Below are 6,000 nucleotides of genomic sequence, written 5' to 3'. Positions count from 1 at the left end.
TCAACAGTCCCCAGAAAATACTCCTGAACTTCTTCAATTCAACTCAGGGTTATACATGTAGGTGGAAAGAACAGTAGCAGATATATTTCTTTTCTTTTTTCTTGGGTCAAGACAAAGCAAGACTTGCATGTCTACAATGCCATCTGTCTCATAGAGGCATTGCATTCACATTCAGATGCTGATGTCATTGGAACAAGTGTTTGCCTTTATGATAGTTTGCACACAATAATAAATCTAGCAAGAATACTGATGAACTGACACCTATATCTGACGTTCACTTTTCTCTCACCTTTCCGACTCGATTGTTTGGCTGAAATCTCTCTCTGTGACATCTTACTCTCAACATGTATTCAGATATATACTTTTTCTATAACATCTGGTTGTAATGCATCGACTACCTGAGTAACTTTGTACAAGAGATGGATAGATGTGCTTGATGAATTAAATTTAGGTCAGAGAAAAATGGAAGTAGTACTCAGAATTGCTGATGACCCCCAAATGTACTTATTATCTCTGTAGAACTAAAGTTCAAATATGATCATGCACTTAGCACTTAACATCTGTAGTCATCTTCATTCACTGGCTTTCTGAGAGCTGTAAGGGATCCCAAGGACCTGGAGTAGTATCTATACACAAAGCACTGCTAATATATAGTGATCCCTTTGCTAAGCCCTTTATCGCAGCAATTAGCTGGATGTCTTGTAACGGCTGGAGGAGAAAAGAGCTTTAGAGTGGCCAGCACAGGTGTGTGGGAGAGGCAGGAATGAAGAATGGATTCAGGAACTGATTCATTTACTGGCTGACTGAGTGGATGACTGACATACAGGCTTTGTACCTGCTGATTGACCAACTGACGAATGCAGGCCGACTGAATGATGAATAAAAGCAGCTTGCTGACTGTCTGGCAAACTTGTGTTTCATAGAGGTCTTATGTGGTGCATAGAGGAGTTTATCCTTAGTGCTTAGATACTTTAAGGAAATCAACAAGGCCTTAGCCAATTGGAAAATCTGCCTGGTGAGATAATACAAGCTCCTCTCTTCTCCATAGCTTGTTGGCCGGTTTTGAAATATCAATTAAATTCTTAACATTAAAGGTTTGTGTTATTATACAAGGGCTTTTATCTGCATTTGTGAACCATATTATGTGTGGGTGGTGAGTAAGGGAGAGTGTATACAGTATGTGCCGGTGGAATCTAATCAGGTTGTTTGTTGTAGCTTAGGGCAGCTGTTTTGTGTTTGGATCCATAACACGCGCACGCGCACACACACACACACACACACACACACACACACACACACACACACACACCAGGGGACTATACTTGACTTAGAGATAATGTTTTCTAAATGTGTGAACCCACATTGTTGTTACCAGACAACCTGGTATTGTGTGTTTATGTGTGTGTGAATGTGTTTACTGTGGCAGACAGCTGATGTTTAAAACATCCTAATGCTCTTTCTCAAATTTGGCAACATCAATGCAAATTGTCCTTGGAGACACACGCAAACACACACACAAACACACACACACACACACGTGCATACTCGACTTGGAGATTTGAAGTGATTTGTTTTCATCCAACTTCTAACAGCTACTCTGACTGAAACACAGACACTTAAACGGACACGCACATACACAAAGACGAGCACAAAGATAGACATGCACCCACTCAGCGAGATAGACAGAGGGACCCACAGAAAGGAGATAACTTAAATTTAACAGAAGGGGGAGGGAGGAGAAGAAAGGCAAAACAGACAAAGAGGTGTGGGTGTGTGTGTGTGTGTGTGTGTGCGCACTTGCGCGTGTGCGTGCATGCATGCGTGCGTGTTGTTAAACCAGAAGGATGGAGGGTTATATTTGTGCGATGGCTGCAATGTCACAAAGGAGATAAAAACACTAAACATAACAGATAAGAACATAGGTTGACTGGTTATCTGCATTGAGAAAGAACTCTAAGACAAAGAGAGTTAGACTGCTTGTGTATTTTCTCCATCAGACACCTGAAGCTACCTTCAGGTTACATCCGGTGTCACAGACAGTTTGTTGCTTTATACTGGCCTGCTATTTCAGCACTTGAAGCACTTCAAAGAAACATGAAACCACACCAGCAAACTAAATGAGTGTCTCTTGAGTCAGCTTACTGTTGGTAAAAATGTGTGTTTTGATGTCTTTATTTCAGTGGACGTTTCCAACAGGTGCTCCCTCATCACAGCCTCGTTGTTAATTCCCTTGAAGTGGCCTTGTTTGTAATGCCAGTCAGTGGTATCTAGGGACTATTTCAAGCTTTCTATCAGTCAGGCTAGTTTCAGAAAAAAACACACACATACTTTTAAAATTACATTCCATTTTAGCTTGCGGCTAAGCCTTAAAGAAGCCTTTCTTGTCTTGATTGGGATTTATTTTCATGTTTTTTTTAATTTAATGAAGTAGTTTCATGCCAGGAGGAATTCAAGGGTTCCTGTTCAGCTGACGTGCATGATTTTTAGGCTACCTAGTTGCTGTGTCACTTAGCATCTGGCTAGCTTAGCCTCTGTTTAGGCAGGTTTAGTCTTGCATTGCCAAACCTATCTTCAGAACACTGTGTGTCTCACTCTGTGACAGCGCTGGAGTGTGTTTTACACAACTTATCTATTCTGTGATAAGGGAAAAACACTCAGTGCCCTATCTTGCACCCGGCACAGCGCTACACTCATCTGTAAACCAATGGGTGTGCCGGTCTTACAGGGTTGGGTTCAGGTGCATTCTTTTTTTAAAGATATTTTTGGGGGCTTTTCCACCTTTAATGGACAGGACAGCTAGGTTAGAAAGGGGGGAGAGAGAGGGGACGACATGCAGGAAATTGTCATAGGTCAGACTCAAACCCTGGACTTCTGCGTCAAGGCATAAACCCTTCAAGTATATGTGCACCTGCTCTACCAACTGAGCCAACCCAACCACTTTTTTTTTTTTTTTTTTAACGGCTTTTCCCTTTATTACAGTGATACCAGTGAGACTGGAAAAGGGGAGAGAGATGGGGGATGACATGCAAAGGGCAGCAGGTTGAATCCGAACGCTGCGCCGCTGCAGGACTCAGCCTACATGGGGCGAACGCTGTTACTGCGTGAGCTGGAGGCTGCCCCAGTTAAGCAGCAATCTTGATGTATTGCTATCCTGAGGCAGTTGAAAGTGATCGCACCATTGACCAACAAAAGCCTGGTCTAAAGTCAATAGCGCAGCATTTCAATCTTATTTTAACAGCACATTAGTAAAATGTGCCTAGGGTTCGTGCACAGCGCGCGCACACTTTGCGTATTACACACACAGGGACGGGGAGCAGCACACAAACATGCAAAACTTAATAAACAAAAAATACTACAATGTGAAATAATATTGTATGATCTGGTCTTATACGCTTTCACTTCACACACGAGCAGATCAGTTTCTCCTCCTGAAAATCCGCCATCATAATAGCAATGCACCAAGGTACAAAAGCGCCTGGCTTTTAAAGGGAATGGGAAATGACACTCTGATTGGTTTAATACATATTACGCCCAAAACACACCTATGATTAATTAAGACACTAAGTACAACCCTTTTAAACCATGCGCCTGGAGCATGGACCCTTTTTTCCACCTTCAAACTAGCAAAAGTAGATTCATTTATACATGCCCTAAATGCAGCTGCGCCAGACACTTCACAACGTGTGCTTAGATTGCTAAAATAAGGCCCTCCGGCTTGTTTGAATTTCTTTTAACCAATCACAACCGTCCTGGGCAGCGCTTAGCCCCAGATGCATGCATTTATCCCAGCAATTTACATCCGGTAAGCAAAATTAGGGCAGGTTCCGTTAAACTTAGATGGACCTGATTTCTCTTGTAAACACAGGTTCAGCTAAATTACAGCTTAACCATTCATGTGATTATCTGGTGGTAATCTGATAAAGGCAGACCCACACAGTGTGATGCATCAGAATGCTGCAGCATATATGTTCACTCAAGTTATGGTAATAAATAAAGTCTATTTCAGCTATGTGGTTTTTCAGATCAACAAACAAGAATCTGCCAAGTGTCAGATGTGAGATGGCAGATGTGACACATTTCAAATTGAATTACGCAATACTAATGTATAGGTAATGAAAGATCATGGTCTTGATTTTAATTTTGAAGAATTTCTGCAGTATTTACTGACCTTAACCAAAATCCTTCTGTTGCCTAAACCTAAGCGGACATGGGGCTCAAGATTTGGACCCCAGTCTTTGCTGTCCAGAACCTGCACCTTGTACAGCCACCATCCACCCTTAGTAGCAGTACGTAAATCTAGCATTTCATTCACTCAATAAAACATTGCCTGTGAACATAATCTCGGCGGCAGTTACAAGTTACTAGCAGAAAAGTTTGAAACCACAGCTTTCGAAGACAGATCATTAAATAATAAACTGTATTATTGGGTTCCAAACAACCCAGGTTTGTACCCATCTTAAACCTTCACCCACTCCTAAGCTAATAATAGAGCAACATCCCCAGCAGCATTATCATGCAGACTCCAGACTGAAAAGTACCGGATGGGTCAGGTTCAAAATCAGGACTTTCTTGCTGTAAGGCAAAAAGTGTGCTATCTTCTGAGCACCGTGAATAATATGATTTGATCATTCATAATATAATATAATATAAATCTGAGGGAGAGAGAGACTGTCAGTATTTTAACATAAAAAGCTCCTTATGTAAGTGCTACAAGAGACCCGCTATTAAAATGCCGTCACCCTGCTTCTGGCTTTGTTTACATTGTGACTGATTGGATTGTCTTTCAATCGATTGTCTCATCTGACACAAGGAACAGGAAAGTCTTCTGAGAGCGGTCTACATTGATTTTGAGGCTGTGTAACCTCTGACTTTGTCAAGTTTGTATCCTCTAGAGTGAAATAGATGTCTATTTTTGGGGGGGCTTGGATTCATTGCAAACATGTCAAATGGCTTTGTTAGATATCTCAGATATACCTGAAATTTACACCATATAATCCTGGATTTTCTAATTAACCAGAGCCATAAAAGCACGGTTGATGTTTCTGTTTTTCTCTGTCCATCTGTCGACTGGACTTTCTAGTTTTAAACTTGACCAAAGTCACTTCAATAACACAAACCCAGCCACACATACACACACACACACACACACACACACACACACACTTGATATGCACACACACATACACATATGCACACACACACACACACACACACTCACACACACACACACAGACTCCCCAGTTACATCTTATGCCTCCTGCAATACACTGATAAGGCCCCCCCCCTCTCTCTCTCTCTCTCTCTCTTTCTCTCCCCCTCTCACTGTCTCTCTCATTTTCTTTGTCTCCCTTGCTTTTTCCCCATTTTTATTTTGTTCTGAATTACTTCATCTATCTCTCTTCTTCTTTGTCTCACCCTGTTTATCTCTATTTTTGTATCTTCCCATCTCTGCCCATATCTCTTTCTCTCTCTATCTTTTTATCCCCACTATTTTTCCCCATGTCTTGATCTTTCATCTTCTTTTCACTATCAATATCTTTCTGTCTCAAGTCAGCCTTTATATCTATCTCTTTCTGTCCTCTTTTAAAAAGACATTAACCACAACATCCGTTATCTTTTTATATATGTGATGTGTTCTTCAAGAACTTTTTAGGCTAAAATCCTGTAATGTTTGTTTTGGAATTCATTCGGGCTCAGGGCAAGGCAGTTTATTGTCTGGTAACAACACACATTTTCTCAGCATTATCTAAGGCATATATTTATGAGTAGAATCCAGTCCTGTTGCTCTGCACAATGTGCTGAGCTTTATAGATATATCCGAATGCCCTGAAGCAACATATTTAATGGCCTGTTACACCATAAAGAGAAAAGTATCCGCTCAAGTTCTGATATTTACATTTAAAAATGGGCAAACAGTATTTACAAAAAAAAGCTTTTGACATAGAGAAGAATCTTCTCTTGTGTTCTCATGCCCTTTCCAGGACAATACAATAAATTTGA

The sequence above is a fragment of the Etheostoma cragini genome, chromosome 14 (genome assembly GCF_013103735.1).
Source record: "Etheostoma cragini isolate CJK2018 chromosome 14, CSU_Ecrag_1.0, whole genome shotgun sequence".
In the NCBI taxonomy this organism is placed as follows: Eukaryota; Metazoa; Chordata; class Actinopteri; order Perciformes; family Percidae; genus Etheostoma; species Etheostoma cragini.
This window is presented reverse-complemented; position numbering follows the sequence as displayed.